Here is a 16,877-nt window from a genome sequence, read left to right on the forward strand (position 1 = left end):
CCATGGCCTTCCTAAGAAATATTCCAATGAACGAAATATGTAAGGCAGCAACATGGTCTACGCCTCACACATTTACTAAGCACTACTGTGTAGACGTGCTATCTGCACAACAAGCCACAGTAGGTCAAGCTGTACTAAGAACTTTATTTCAAACTACTTCCACTCCTACAGGCTGGACCACCGCTTTTGGGGAGATAACTGCTTACTAGTCTATGCACAGCATGTGTATCTGCAGCTACACATGCCACCGAACGGAAAATGTCACTTACCCAGTGTACATCTGTTCGTGGCATTAGTCGCTGCAGATTCACATGCGCCCACCCGCCTCCCCGGGAGCCTGTAGCCGTTTGGAAGTAATCTCCAACATTTGTACATTTGTAAATATATTACCTTAACCTTTATTTTGTACATACTTATTCATTCCATTGCCTGGGCACTATTACTAACATACACAACTCCTACCTCACCCTGCGGGGAAACAATCTAAGATGGAGTCGACGCCCACACGCAATGGAAACAAAGGAGGAGGAGTCCCTCGGTCTCGTGACTCGAAAAGACTTCTTCGAAGAAAAACAACTTGTAACACTCCGACCCAACACCAGACGGCGGACTATGCACAGCATGTGAATCTGCAGCGACTAATGCCACGAACAGAAGTACACTGGGCAAGTGACATTTTCCTTTCTTACTGGAGTTTCCTCAAACCACCCAAAGTTAAGAAAATGCAACACCCAAATAAGACTGCAAGAAATCAGCAGTGGATTCCTGAAGAAGACTTGTGGAAGAAGGGGGTCAAGTGCAGATGTCATAGAAGAGTCCAGGAGGAGTAGGAGCTACTACCCACCCAACTGTGGTTGCAGGAGTTGGTCGACAATAGGACGAGGACGGTCAGGAATGCAGCCTGCCGGGGTCCATCAAGGTCCAGGAGAGGACTCAACCCACAAGCGGAGTCCTAGGGGGATACTCAGAAAGGCAAAGAGTCCACAGAAGAAAAGGCAGCCCTCTTAGGAGACACACAGGAAGAGAAATCAGGAAGAAGTTCCAGGGACTGGAGCTACATGTTGCCTGAAGATCCCTTGGAGGAAATGTAAACAAGCCTTGGTAGCTGCAAGAGATGCAGTGCACAGGAGTACTGTCCTGCGCAGGAAGGCAAGGACTTACCTCCACAGACTTTGGACAGCTGGCAGAGGGGACCAAGAGGACTACTCCAGATCACCAACCATGAAGCAGGATCCACGCAGCTCAGGATGAGAGAAGATCCACACAGCCGGTAGTCTTTGCAGTTGGTGCCTGCGGATGCAGTAGAGTGACTCCTTTGCTACAAGGGAGATTCCTTCCTCCTTCTCATGCAGACTGAAGAGTTGCTGCCCTCAGAGGACGCACAGCTGGGGAAATGTTCAGAAGCTGGAAGGAGCCGTGGAAACAATGTTGCAAGAAAAATCTTAATTATGGAGCCAGATTGTCTGTTCCTGGAGAGTTCATTCACGGTTCCAATGGCTAGAAGTCGAAGTAAGGTTGCTGAGTAATCCTGCAAGCCAAATCTGGAGACCCACCCAAGAGAGACCCTAAATAGCTCTGAAAGGGGGATTGGTCATCTAGCCCGGTAAGCACCTATCATGAGAGGGGGCTCGGACGCCACCCGCCTGGCCTTCCTGATGCTCTTGGAGTTCCCTGCCAACCTTGGAAACAAGAAGGCAGAATCTAGGGACCTCTGGAGGAGCTCTGACCACCACCCCTGGGATGGTGATGGACCGAGGAGTCATCACTCCCCTTTCCATTGTCCAGTTTCATGCCAGAGCAGGGTCTTGGGGGGGGGGGGGGGGGGCTGTTGTGGGCTCTTTTATGCCCTTCAAAGCATACCAGTGGCTTGGGAAGGATACCTCTCCCAAGCCAGTCACACCTATTTCCAAAGGGAGAGGGTCTTTCATCCCTCTCCCAAAGGAAACCCTTTGTTTTGCCTTCCTGGGCTTGATTAGATCAAACAGCAGGAGGGCAGAAACCTGTCTGAGAGGTGGCAGCAGCTTGGGCTGCCTGAGAAACTGGTGATAGCAATGCTGGGGGTCCTCTAAGGAGCCCCCAGAGTGCATGGAATCCTACTTCCAATACTTTCGACAGTATTGGGGTATGATTCCGACATGTTTGGTACCAAACATGCCCGGGTTTGGAGTTACCATTATAAAGCTGGACATAGGTAATGACCTATGTCCAGTACACGCATAAAATGGAGTCCCCACACTCATGAAGCCCAGAAAAATTGAGCTGGAGTTTGTGGGGGCACCTCTGCTAGTGCAGGAGTGTCCTCACACACAGATACCTGCACCCTGCCCTTTGGGCTTGAATGGCCTGCCATAGGGGTGTCTTACAGTGACTGGTGCAGTGACCTGGTAGTGAAAGGGTACATGCATCCTTTCATGCATGGTGCAATGGCAGGCCTGCAGAACAATTTGCATGGGCTCCCTATGGGTGGCATAATATATGCTGCAGCCCATGGGCATCCCCTGGTACCCCAATGCCTTGGGTACCATATATTAGGGACTTACATGGGGGCACCAGTATGCCAAATGTGGGGGTGGAAAAGGTTCCAGCAGCCAAGTTTAAAAGGAGAGAGCTTAATCACTGGGGTCCTGGTAAGCAGGATCCCAGTGATTACAGTCAAACACACTGACAAACGGGAAAAAAGTGGGGGTAACCATGCTAGAAAGAGGCTACTTTCCTACATAGTCCTTTCAGAAACAAATTATAAGGCCCTTCATAGTCATGCACTCCACTTCCAGTTATCCAACTATCTAGTGTTTTCACAAAGTAGTCTACAAAATCAACCCAGGACTGGCCCTCCCCACCTCCCAAAACCTAATTATATACTCAGTTTATTCTAATTTTCCCTCCGGACCTGCCGCCGAAAGTGGGGCTTAGTCTGGGGGTGGGGTGGTGCATCTCCACTAGCTGGAATGCCCTGGGGCACTGTAACAAGAGGCCTGAGCCTTTGAGGCTCACCGACAAGTGTTGAGGTTCCTGCAAAAGAAGGGGAGGTGTGGAGCGCCTCCACCCAGAGCAGGCTTTGTTCCAGACCTCAGAGCACAAAGGCTCTCAACCCATGGGGCCAGAAACTTGTCTGTTAGTGGAAGGGTCAGCCTTACACTTAAGGGTTGGGCAAAATACAGGGGGTATCTCTAAGATGCCTGCTGATTGCAAGTTGCAATAAATCCAACACTGACAACAGTGTGGGTTTATTGTGCTGAGCAGTTTGATATCAAACTTCCCAGCCGTTAGAGAAGCCATCATGGAGTTGTGGAGTTCGTAATGAAAACTCCCAGCCCATGTACTCAATATGGCCACACCGCACTTACAATGTCTAAGAATTGACTTAGCCAATATAGAAGCATATTGCTCATGCAGCTATGCCTTCCCCTGCGGTATAGTGCACCCTGCCTTAGGGCTGTAAGGCATGCGATAGGGGTGACTTACCTATGCCACAGGCAGTGGTTTGTGGGCATGGCACCCTGAAGGGGGTGCCATGTCGACTTGACCTTTTTTTCCCCACCAGCACACACAATCTCCAATGGCAGTATGCATGTGTTCAGTGAGGGGTCCCTTGCAGTGGCACAATACATGCTGCAGCCCTTAGGGATCCTCCCTGGTTACATAGCCCTTGGTACCACAGGTACCTTTTACAAGGGACTTAGCTTTGTGCCAGGGGTGTGCCAGTTGTGGAAACAATGGCAGTTTAGGGAAAGAACACTGGTGCTGGGGCCTGGTTAGCAGGATCCCAGCACACACTCAGTCAAGTTAGAATCAATACCAGGCAAAAAGTGGGGGATAACTATGCTAAAAGGGGAATTTTCCTACACCCAGATCGGATGTTGACCCTTATTCCTATGTGTACGACTGGTGAGAGTATGGAGGGGGTCGCTGGACCCTTTAGCATTCCAGCTTGAAGACCCTATGAACTGGGCGAAGCCAGCGGTCTGGATACCTCCTCCAGTACTGGTATGATTTCTCCCTCTACCGTGGCTACAGAGAAGGGCTTCCTGCTCCATGGTGCTGGGAAGAGGTTCTGCTTTCTTGGGCCTCGTGGCTGTCAGGACCAATCTCCTGACAGGTGCTTCAGTCTGGGGCTTCCACATCAGAACCCCTTTTGCCCTTCAATGAAGCCCTCACAGATGTCCTTCTGGAAACCCGGTCCAAACCCAGCACAGGGGCTACTGTTAATAGGACAATAACCTGTGCCGTAGCCCTGCGCCTAGCGACCCGGCTTTCCTGACCCAACACCTCACTCCGGAGAGCTTGGTCATTCAAACCTCGGCTTCCCATAGTGCGTTCCTTTCCACTCCCCTGGATAGGGAATCAAAAAGGCTTGACCACCTTGGGAAGACGTTGTTCCTTTCCTCCATCCTGGCATTGTGGTCTGTGAACACCGTATGCCTTTTGGGCCGCTACACTCATACTTTATGGGACACAGTCACCTCTAAGCCTTCCCCATCTGGTTCTTCCCCACCTGGACCATCTGGCGGGCTCTCTGAACATCAGACCAGACACACTTAGCCATCAATGCCTGGTCCATCTTGAATGGTATTTCCGTCCGGATGTGGCGCAAGGTCTCTTTCAGCAGTGGAGAGTGCCTTGGTTAGTAGATCTGTTCGCCTCCGCAGAGATTGTGCAGTGTCGGATGTTTTGCACGTTTTAGTTTCCAAGGCGGCAATCGCTCTGCAATACTTTTCATCTCAAATGGAATGCGGGCCTCCTTTCTGCCAATACCTCTTCTGCCCAGAGTTCTCAAGAAGATCAGGAACAACTAGGCCCAAGTCGTTATTGTGACTCTGGACTGGGCACGAAGAGTATGGTATCCCAAACTCTTGAACATGGCCATTGATACTCTGATCAGACTGCTCCTTAGGGAGGATCTTCTGTTGCTGCAGCAGGGAGCTGTTCTCCACCCAAACCTGTCCAGTCTCCGCTTTCTTGTGTGGAGATTGAGCGGCAGCAGTTGACAGCTTTTGAACTTAAGCTCAGTCTGTAACGCTATCTTGGCAGCCAGGCATCCCTCCACCAAAACGGTGTACGCCTGTAGATAGAACAAATTGTGGCATGATGTACAGGCAAGTCTGTTACCCCATCTCTACCCCTCTTTCTGAGGTTCTTCTGTTTATGCTTTCTGTGGGCACCCTAACGGGTTATTTGTCTGCCATCTTGGCTTTCCTCCGATTGCCTGACCAACCCTCCTTATTTAAATCTCCTATTGTTGGACGATTTCTTAAGGGCCCTACCCTTCTCTTTCCTCCATCCCCGTTCATAATGCTCCAGTGGGATTTGAACTTAGTTCTTACATATCTTGTGTGCGCGCCCTTTGAACTACTTCCCAACTGGCCACTTTGCCTGCTTATATAAAAAAAAATCCTTGTAGTGATCACCTGTGCCCGCAGTGTGAGTGAGCTGTAAGCTCTTTCTTTGAAACCACCTTTCATCTCTAACCACCCTGACAAGGTGGTGCTTCGTACCAGGGCATCTTTTCTGCCTAAGGTTGTCATGCCCTTTTATGTAGGCCAGTCATTCACCTTGCCTATTTTTTATGCACCTGACACCCCTCTAAGGGAGAGGAGAGGCTCCACTGTCTTGACCCGAAAAGAGCTTTGGCTTTCTATTTTGATCGTACAGAAGAGTTCCAAGTGGATGATCAACACTTTGTGGGTTATGTAGGTGCAAAGAAAGGTCAGGCAGTTCAGAAGAGAAGGGTGGTTGTTAGAGGCTGGGTACTGGTAGCGGTAAGTACACATTTACCACTTGCCGTAAACCTCCAAAAAGGGTTGTGACCAGTCAAGGTCCCACGAAGTAGCTCCTGGCTCAACCCCTGGTAGCTTGGCAACAAGTAGTCAGGCTTAACTTAATAGACAGGTATGTAAAGTATTTAAATAGACAAATACAGTAAATAAGACATAACACTAGCTAGCGCTTAGATGTTAATAGCGCTTAGAGGGAAGGTTGCACTGGACCGGGTCACAGTTGAGAGCCCAGTGGCCTGCAATGTAACACTTTACACTTACTTCCAAAAGTGTTTCTAGATGCAGAAAAGTGGTCCATAATCTCAGTCCAGGGTTCCAGAACCTCTGAGTTGCTCCTTGGGTTGTTGGGACTAAAATTCCCGCAGTGTGCTTGGCCATATCTGTGCAAGTCCACTAGTCGTACTCCAGGCTAAGGACTTTTGTAGCAGTTTGTGCAGGGAAGCTCTTTTATCCTGTTGCTTTCAGGGGGGCCCCTCCTGAGTCCTTTTTGAAGTAAGGCAAAGTCCTTTGGGATGATGATCCAATGTGTAAGAGGAGCAGCACTTCAGTGTGTAGTCCTCTGGGTTGCAGACCATGGTTCCAGCAGAGGGCAGTCCTTGTAGTTTAAGGCAGCAGATCTGAATTCCAATGCAGATCAGCCACTTTTATTCAATCATCTTTAGGGACAGTTACTAGGGATTCTTATCCAGTGGGCTTCAGGGTACAACCCAGAGGTACGACAGCTTCCTCCAAAGTGTGGCATCTTCTTGTCTCATAAAGCACTGTGCTTTAGCACTCCAAGATGGATGATTTCTCTCTAGGGGAGCAAGTTCAGGCTAAACCCGGATCCCCCTGGTGTAGCTCATTTCCATCAGCTCCTAGCCCGAATATCTGCACATTCATCCCTTAAACTATCTGTTGGGTACAGGGTGAGAGGGCAGGCCTGGTTGCACTCCTTTCTGAATGGTATTCTTTTGAAGTCTCAGCATGCTTCACCCAGCCTCCTGCCTGGCCTGGCCGTACCATCTGCCTCTCTCCACTAACAGATAACCTCTGCTCAGAGGAGGCTATCTATCACCTAATCAAAGCAGCTGGTTAGGGCTGTCCAATCAGGAGAGACCACTAGCAGGCTGGAATTTGGCCTGCAGAGAAGAAAGTCTTATAACTTACTTTCTGTATAAGTTAGTATAAATTCAACGATGGCAAATTGTTGCATTTATCATTACCATTCATTTGAGTCCACTTCTTAGCCATATATAGGCTTAAAAATCATATTTCCGTTATAGCCTATGGTGCTGACTTTCTACAGTGGGGGCAAATTAAAATGTGCACTTTCCCCTCACCTTGGCATATAAAATATATTTTATAATGTCCCTTGTTATAGTTACATGGCACTCTACCCCTGGGGCATCTAGGGGATACCTTGAGGGTGACTTATGTAAAAATAAGGTAGATTAACACTTTGGAAGTACCTTGAATTCAAACGTCAAATTTGCAGACGTCTTACATTTTAAAAACAGTCTGCAAAGCAGGGATGCCTTTAAAAATGACAGCAGGTCCACAGCAGTGCACCCTCCAGTGCAGGAAATCTACTGTGCCTCTAAACGTCCATGCCCTATTGCATACTAGGGACCTATAGGTGGTTTGAATCCCCTTGCCCTATTATCTACTAAGGACTTATAGGTCTGTCATTGCCAATTGGAAGTGTGACATAATCATTATACCATATACATTTTATTCAGAGCACTGGCCCTGGACCTGTTGAGTAGAACCCATGGCACAGTCCGGCTCAGTTACCATCAGTATCATGCAGAAATATATATGGGGGTGAACATGCTAAAATGGTGACTTTCTGACAGTGCTTCTCTGTGTAGGAAAGTCCCCTCTTTCTGGCATGTTAACCCCCACTTTTTGCCTAATGTCAGTTTGCTTAGACTGTTTTCACTGGGATCCTGCTAATCAGGACCCAGGTGATTGTGCTCTATCCTCTAAAGTTGAATGTCTTGGTGGTACTTACACCCCACAATTGGCATACTGGTATACCTCTGAGAGTCCCTGGTAGATGGTACTTGAGTATCCAGGGCATTGGTAATCCAGGGGTCCACCATGGACTGCAGCATGTATTATGCCACCCAGAGGAGCCCATGCAAACTCTGTCTGCATGCCTGACATTTACAGCCTGCGTGAAAATGTACATGCACCCTTTCACTATGGGTCACTACACCAGGTCACTAAATTGCCCTGTGGTGGGCCCTTTTAAAGGGCAGTGTGCAGGTCCCTGTGTCTGTGGGCACCTCTGCATGATCAGAGGTGCCGCTCAGAGCTACAATTTCAATTCCCTGGACTTCATAAGTGCGGGGAAGCCATTTTAGCTATGTACTTGTGGTTCAGCTACATAATGATAACTCCAAAACTGGGCATGTTTGGTATCAAACATGTCTGCATAACACCCCAATACTGATTCCAATATTGGTGACATAATTCCAAGCACACTAGGGGTTCTTTAGAGGATCCCCCAGCTCTTATCCTACCGGTTTTCCAGGGTCTGCGAGCAGCCCATGCTGCTGCTGCTGCACAGACACAATTTTGCCCTCCTGCTGCTTGACCAGCTCAAGCAGGGGACAGCAGAACAAAGGATTTCCTGTAGGAGAGGGGTGCAACCTTCTTTCCTTTGGAAATGGGTGTTACTGGGCTTGGGAGGGGTAGACTCACCACACCACCTTGCTGCTTTGAAGGGCACTTTGGTGACCTCTTTGCATAACCTTTTTGCGTGTCCAGAGCTCCTTCAGGTGGACACTTGGTTCTGCATCTTGAAACCAAGATAGGCAGAGGCCTCCAGAGAGTGGCCAAGCCCCTTTTTGGGGTTATTTAGGGGCTCCCTTCAGGGTGGGTTCCCAGATTCGTCATGCAAGACTCCACCAGGACCTCTCTGCACTGACATCTTCTGCTCCTGGCCTCTGGAGCTTCTGCTGGGCTACACCGGAACCGTACAAGACTGCACCACTGAGAAATCTTCTCCTTGCCACATTGTTTCTGTGCCTTCTGACAGCATTCTGCAACATTTTCACAGCTGTGCATCCCCTGGGGTGGGCAAGACTTCAGCTGCACCAAGAAGGAATCTCCCTTGGAGTGAAGGAGTCACTCCCCAGCATCTGCAGGCACCCAAGGCAACGATGCCCCACTGGTGGGGCTCATCGGTCCTCCGCATCTGCAAAGATTCTCCAACACAGGTGGTTGTTCTGAGGAATCCCCTGGGTCCTATCTGCCTTCTGTCCAACATGGGAGACAGTAAACCCTTGCCACTGCAAATGTTGCACCAACCAAGGCCTGTTGACTCTCTGCTCCGAGGGATCTTCAGGCTCCAAATAGCCCTGGCCTCCAGCACTCTACATCTGCAGGGACAGTCTCCTCTCTGCCGCTCCAGCGATGTGTGACTCCTCTTCAGGTGTGCTGACTAGGCCTCACTACGACTTACTGTGCGTGCAGCCAGTGGGTTGCTTGTAGGGGCTCCAACTGCTTCTGCTGGCTCTCCTAAATGATGAGGGTCAGTCTGAACTCCCCTCCAAGGGTCGAGTCCCCAGGACCTTGCTGGTCCTCCACAGCTCCGCAAAACGTCCAACAGCTCATCTTGCATTAACTTGTGCTTGTTGGTGGCCATTCTGACCACTGACCCATCTACAATCCAGCGTCCGTTTAGGGAAAATTCCTGGGTGACTTCAGGGACTCCTCTGCATCACCCGGACACCGCAGCTGGAATTCATCCATCACAGTCCACCCGGATCTTCAGCTGCAAAAGAGTGAGCATTGGTTTCTGTCCCACCTGGACACACCTGCATGGAATGGACTTAGTCCGCTTCTTTTGCAGTCCTCTTCACCTGGAGTCCGCTCACTGGTCCGGTCCTGCTTTTGCATTCTCCAACTGCAACATCCCCATGTTAGCCTATGGGAAAACCGGATACCTTACCTCTCTGCACCGTGCCGCTGGGGATCATCTGGGTACTTACCTTTTGGGGTTACACTCTCCCCCCAGCACTTGTATAACTATTCCATACACTGTTGGGAGACACCTGGTTGCATTCAATCTTTTTTTTTTTTTTTTTAGAATATGGTTTGGCACCCCTATACGGCCCTTGCTAATTTATGCTTTTCCTAAGTGCTTACCTGTGTGTTCATACCTCCAATGGAAGGTATACCAATGGTAGTCTGGTTTGGTGTGCCTTGAATAAAGTACCTTTATGTTCGATGGCATCTGTCGCTGTAGATACGCATGTTCTGCAATAGCTCGCCATCTGGTGTTGGGCCGGAGTGTTACAAGTTGTTTTTCTTCGAAGAAGTCTTTCGAGTCACGGGACCGAGTGACTCCTCCTTTTGTCTCCATTGCGCATGGGCGTCGACTCCATCCTCAATTGTTTTTTTTCCGCCATCGGGTTCGGACGTGTTCCTGTCGCTCCGAGTTTCGGAACGGAAAACATAGTTAATTTCGGAAGATTTTCGTCGGTATTGTTGCGTTCGGGATCGGCGTACTTAGATTCCACACCGCATCGAAGATCGAAGAGCTCCGGTGCCCTTCGGGGTAGTTTTTTCGATCCTCCGTCGGGGCCTGGTCGGCCCGACCGCGTGCTGAAGAACGCCGATGGAACGGACCCCGTTCTGTTTCTGCCCCAAATGCCACAATAAATACCCCTACACAGACCAACACTTGGTCTGCAACCTGTGCCTGTCACCTGAGCACAGCGAAAACACCTGCGAGGCCTGTCGTGCGTTCCGGTCCCGAAAAACACTCCGAGACCGTCGAGCCAGAAGACTTCAGATGGCGTCCGCGCCGACAGCCCACCGAGAGTTCGAGGAGCAGGAAGAGGAAGGTACCTTCTCGATCCAAGACTCAGACTCCGAAGGATTCGACGATACACAAACCGTGAGTAAGACGTCGAAAACCACACAAAGAAACATTTACAAGGCCCAGGGGACGCCACTGCCACCAGGCCATGGCTCGACCCATAAATTCGGTGACCGACCGTCGGCACCGAAAAAGGCCCGAACAGTGCCGAGATCGTCCGACTCCGGTCGAGACACCGGCACGCAGCCTTCTCGGGACCGAGAAAGTGCTGGAGACAAGCCTCGACACCGAGATGCCGGTGTGGACACGGCTCGACGCCGAGACAGCGGCACCGAAACAGATCGACGCCGAGAGGTTTCGGCCCCGAAAAGGAAAAAAGTCGCCTCGGAGCCGAAAAAACACGCAGACAAAGTTTCGATGCCGAAACAAACTGCAAGCGACCCAGCTTCAGGCTCTTATACAGAAGAGCACTCGCTAACCTCCCAAATGCAAAAGCATAGGTTTGAGGAAGAGCTACAAGCAACTGATGTGGACCATACGCAAAAGCGTATCTTCATTCAGCAGGGGACAGGAAAAATAAGCACCCTTCCCCCCATTAGGAGAAAGAGAAGGTTGGAGTTCCAGACGGAACAAGCACCACAACCAAAAGTGGTGAAAAGAGTTACACCACCACCCTCTCCTCCGCCCGTGATTAACGTTTCACCAGCACAAACGCCATCACACTCCCCAGCTCACACCACCATGAGCCAGGGTGACCAAGATCAGGACGCATGGGACCTATACGACGCCCCAGTGTCAGATAACAGCCCGGAGGCATACCCTACAAAACCATCTCCACCAGAAGACAGCACCGCGTACTCTCAGGTGGTGGCTAGAGCAGCACAATTTCACAACGTAAGCCTCCACTCAGAACAGGTCGAGGATGATTTCTTGTTCAACACACTCTCCTCCACCCACAGCTCCTACCAAAGCCTGCCTATGCTCCCTGGTATGCTCCGGCACGCAAAAGACATATTTAAGGACCCGGTCAAAAGTAGGGCAATCACACCAAGGGTGGAAAAAAAGTATAAGCCGCCTCCTACGGACCCGGTTTTCATCACAACACAGCTGCCACCAGACTCTGTTGTTGTAGGAGCAGCTAGGAAAAGGGCCAACTCTCACACATCTGGAGATGCACCACCCCCAGATAAAGAAAGCCGCAAGTTCGATGCAGCTGGTAAGAGAGTCGCAGCACAAGCTGCAAACCAGTGGCGCATCGCGAACTCCCAGGCACTACTTGCGCGCTATGACAGAGCCCACTGGGACGAGATGCAACATCTCATTGAACATCTGCCCAAAGACTTCCAAAATAGGGCAAAACAAGTGGTTGAGGAGGGACAGACCATCTCCAACAACCAGATACGTTCCTCCATGGACGCTGCAGATACAGCTGCAAGGACAATTAATACATCTGTAACTATCAGAAGGCATGCATGGCTCCGAACGTCTGGATTTAAACCAGAGATTCAACAAGCAGTTCTCAATATGCCTTTTAATGAAAAAGAACTGTTCGGTCCAGAAGTGGACACAGCGATTGAGAAACTCAAAAAAGATACGGACACTGCCAAAGCCATGGGCGCACTCTACTCCCCGCAGAGCAGAGGAAATTACAGCACATTCCGTAAAACGCCCTTTCGAGGGGGGTTTCGGGGTCAAAGCACACAAGCCAGCACCTCACAAGCAACACCGTCCACTTACCAGGGACAGTATAGAGGAGGTTTTCGGGGACAATATAGAGGAGGGCAATTCCCTAGAAATAGAGGGAGATTTCAAGGCCCCAAAACCCCTACTACTAAACAATGACTCACATGTCACTCACCCCCTCCACACAACACCAGTGGGGGGAAGAATAGGTCATTATTACAAAGCATGGGAGGAAATCACTACAGACACTTGGGTTCTAGCAATTATCCAACATGGTTATTGCATAGAATTTCTACAATTCCCTCCAAACATACCACCAAAAGCACAAAATTTAACAACACACCATTCCAATCTCCTGGAGATAGAAGTGCAGGCACTATTGCAAAAGAATGCAATCGAATTAGTGCCAAACACACAAATAAACACAGGAGTTTACTCACTGTACTTTCTGATACCAAAGAAGGACAAAACGCTGAGACCAATCCTAGACCTCAGAGTAGTGAACACTTTCATCAAATCAGACCACTTCCACATGGTCACACTACAAGAAGTATTGCCATTGCTAAAACTGCACGACTACATGGCAACATTAGACCTCAAGGATGCTTATTTCCATATACCAATACACCCATCGCACAGGAAATACCTAAGGTTTGTATTCAAAGGAATACATTACCAATTCAAGGTACTGCCTTTCGGATTAACAACCGCACCAAGAGTCTTTACCAAATGTCTAGCAGTAGTCGCAGCACACATAAGAAGGCAGCAAATACATGTGTTCCCATATCTAGACGACTGGCTAATCAAGGCCCATTCGTTAATAGAGTGCTCAAATCACACAAATCATATCATACAAACCCTCTTCAAACTAGGGTTCACCGTCAATTTCACAAAATCCAAAATTCTGCCACGCAAGGTACAACAATACCTGGGAGCCATAATAGACACATCAAAAGGAGTAGCCACTCCAAGTCCACAAAGAATTCAAAATTTCAACACCATCATACAACGCATGTATCCAACACAAAAGATACAGGCAAAGATGGTATTACAACTCCTAGGCATGATGTCATCATGCATAGCCATTGTCCCAAACGCAAGACTGCACATGAGGCCCTTACAACAATGCCTAGCATCACAGTGGTCTCAAGCACAGGGTCACCTTCTAGATCTGGTGTTAATAGACCGCCAAACTTACCTCTCGCTTCTGTGGTGGAACAACATAAATTTAAACAAGGGGCGGCCTTTCCAAGACCCAGTGCCACAATACGTAATAACAACAGATGCTTCCATGACAGGGTGGGGAGCACACCTCAATCAACACAGCATACAAGGACAATGGAACGTACATCAAACAAAACTGCATATCAATCACCTAGAACTTTTAGCAGTTTTTCAAGCACTAAAAGCTTTCCAACCAATAATAGTTCACAAATACATTCTCGTCAAAACAGACAACATAACAACAATGTATTATCTAAACAAGCAGGGAGGGACGCACTCCACGCAGTTAAGCCTGCTAGCACAAAAAATTTGGCATTGGGCAATTCACAACCAAATTCGCCTAATTGCACAGTTTATACCAGGGATACAAAATCAACTCGCAGACAATCTCTCTCGAGATCACCAACAGGTCCACGAATGGGAAATTCACCCCCAAATACTGAACACTTATTTCAAACTCTGGGGAACACCTCAGATAGACTTGTTTGCGACAAGGGAGAACGCAAAATGCCAAAACTTCGCATCCAGATACCCACACAAACAATCCCAAGGCAATGCCCTATGGATGAACTGGTCAGGGATATTTGCTTACGCTTTTCCTCCTCTCCCTCTCCTTCCTTACCTGGTAAACAAACTCAGTCAAAGCAAACTCAAACTCATATTGATAGCACCAACTTGGGCAAGGCAACCCTGGTACACAACGCTGCTAGACCTATCAGTGGTACCCTGCATCAAATTGCCCAACAGGCCAGATCTGTTGACACAGCACAACCAAAAGATCAGACACCCAGATCCAGCATCGCTGAATCTAGCAATCTGGCTCCTGAAATCCTAGAATTCGGGCACTTACAACTTACCCAAGAATGTATGGAAGTCATAAAACAAGCAAGAAGGCCATCCACCAGGCACTGCTATGCAAGTAAATGGAAGAGGTTTGTTTGCTACTGCCATATTAATCAAATACAACCATTACACACAACTCCAGAACATGTAGTGGGTTACTTGCTTCACTTACAAAAATCTAACCTAGCTTTCTCTTCCATTAAGATTCACCTTGCAGCAATATCTGCATACCTGCAGACTACCTATTCAACTTCCCTATATAAAATACCAGTCATTAAAGCATTCATGGAGGGCCTTAGGAGAATTATACCACCAAGAACACTACCTGTTCCTTCATGGAACCGAAATGTTGTCCTAACTAGACTTATGGGTCCACCTTTTGAACCCATGCATTCCTGCGACATACAGTTCCTAACCTGGAAGGTGGCATTTCTCATCGCCATTACTTCCCTGAGAAGAGTAAGCGAGATTCAGGCGTTTACTATACAGGAACCTTTTATACAACTACACAAAAATAAAGTCGTCCTAAGGACCAATCCTAAATTTTTGCCAAAGGTTATTTCACCGTTCCATCTAAATCAAACAGTGGAACTTCCAGTGTTCTTTCCACAGCCAGATACCGTAGCCGAAAGGGCACTACATACATTAGATGTCAAAAGAGCATTAATGTATTACATTGACAGAACAAAGAACATCAGAAAGACTAAACAACTCTTTATTGCATTTCAAAAACCTCATGCAGGAAACCCAATTTCAAAACAAGGTATAGCCAGATGGATAGTTAAATGCATCCAAATCTGCTACCTTAAAGCTAAACGACAGCTGCCCATTACACCAAGGGCACACTCAACCAGAAAGAAAGGTGCTACCATGGCCTTTCTAGGAAACATCCCAATGCAAGAAATATGTAAGGCAGCCACATGGTCTACGCCTCACACATTCACCAAGCACTACTGTGTAGACGTGTTATCCGCACAACAAGCCACAGTAGGTCAAGCTGTATTAAGGACATTATTTCAGACTACTTCCACTCCTACAGGCTGATCCACCGCTTTTGGGAAAATAACTGCTTACTAGTCTATGCAGAACATGCGTATCTACAGCGACAGATGCCATCGAACTGAAAATGTCACTTACCCAGTGTACATCTGTTCGTGGCATCAGTCGCAGTAGATTCGCATGTGCCCACCCGCCTCCCCGGGAGCCTGTAGCAGTTTGGAAGTTACCTTCAATTATTTATATATGTATCATCTCAACCTTATATAGGTGCATACTTAGTCACTCCATTGCATGGGCACTATTACTACAATTCAACTCCTACCTCACCCTCTGCGGGGAAAAACAATCGAGGATGGAGTCGACGCCCATGCGCAATGGAGACAAAAGGAGGAGTCACTCGGTCCCGTGACTCGAAAGACTTCTTCGAAGAAAAACAACTTGTAACACTCCGGCCCAACACCAGATGGCGAGCTATTGCAGAACATGCGAATCTACTGCGACTGATGCCACGAACAGATGTACACTGGGTAAGTGACATTTTCATTTTGCAACACTGTGTGGTTCCCTTCATGTGTGATAAGTGACTGTGTGAGTACTTCACATGTCTTCTAGATAAGTCTTGATTGCTCACCACAGCTACCCTAGAGGGCCCTGGCTACCTATACACTGTAACATTATCTAATTGGGGGTTGCATGGACCCAGGATAAGGTGTAACACCGTAGGTATTCACCACACACTGGGCTAGCTTCCTACGCTCTGCAATAAAGTGTGCTATGCATTGGCTAAGAAGCAACCCCGGAGGGCTTGCACGCTTATTCTGCCAAAGCCACAGCTGCAACCACTGCGTTAGCACGCTGAGTCCCAGACCTGGACATCTGTCAGACACCATCCAAGGCATCCTTGCACACATTTACTAAACTCTACTGCCTGGACAGTCAGGTCTGCACCAATGGGTACTTTGCACGTTCAGTCCTGCAGGACTTCCTAGTGTGACCTTGGTTCGCAGATCTGCCTCCGGCGATGGTATTGCTTGGGTATCTATTCTAAGGTAAGGAATCTACAACTTGAAGTCTATCAGATGAACAAGTTACTTATCTTCTGTAACGATTTATCTGTTAGAGACCTATTCTAGTTGAGATTCCTTACTGACCCACCCATCTTCCCCGCTTTGTGAATTGTTTTCAAGGGACAGGTACTCCCTTTTCAGGGCCCTGGTTCTGGTGCACCAATAGCAGTGTTCTTCATGGCTTTGCACCTCTGGCGTGGAAGGGTTTGGAAAGAAACTGATGTCAGTGCACTGGGGTGGTGCCTATATATGAACTTCAACATCATATTCAGTGGCCATGAGGCTAACAATGAACACAGAGTCAACCGATGCCACCTAACGGCGCGCAAGGTTACTTCTCAAAGAAAAATCTCTGGATCCAGTCTGATGCCTGGGGGAAATCCTAAGGTAAGGAACCGGCAACTAAAATATGTCTCAACCAGAAAAATCATTACCGAAGGTAAGTAACTTGTTCATAACTGCAGTTTG

General features: G+C 48.4%; 1 protein-coding gene across 2 annotated transcripts in view; it reads left to right on the forward strand.

The window, feature by feature from the left end:
- CDK13 (cyclin dependent kinase 13) overlaps positions 1–16,877 on the forward strand; it is a 626,606-nt gene that overhangs the window by 499,632 nt on the left and 110,097 nt on the right. The gene's annotated exons all lie outside the window — the stretch shown is intronic.

Source organism: Pleurodeles waltl, chromosome 2_1 (assembly GCF_031143425.1).
Source record: "Pleurodeles waltl isolate 20211129_DDA chromosome 2_1, aPleWal1.hap1.20221129, whole genome shotgun sequence".
In the NCBI taxonomy this organism is placed as follows: domain Eukaryota; kingdom Metazoa; phylum Chordata; class Amphibia; order Caudata; family Salamandridae; genus Pleurodeles; species Pleurodeles waltl.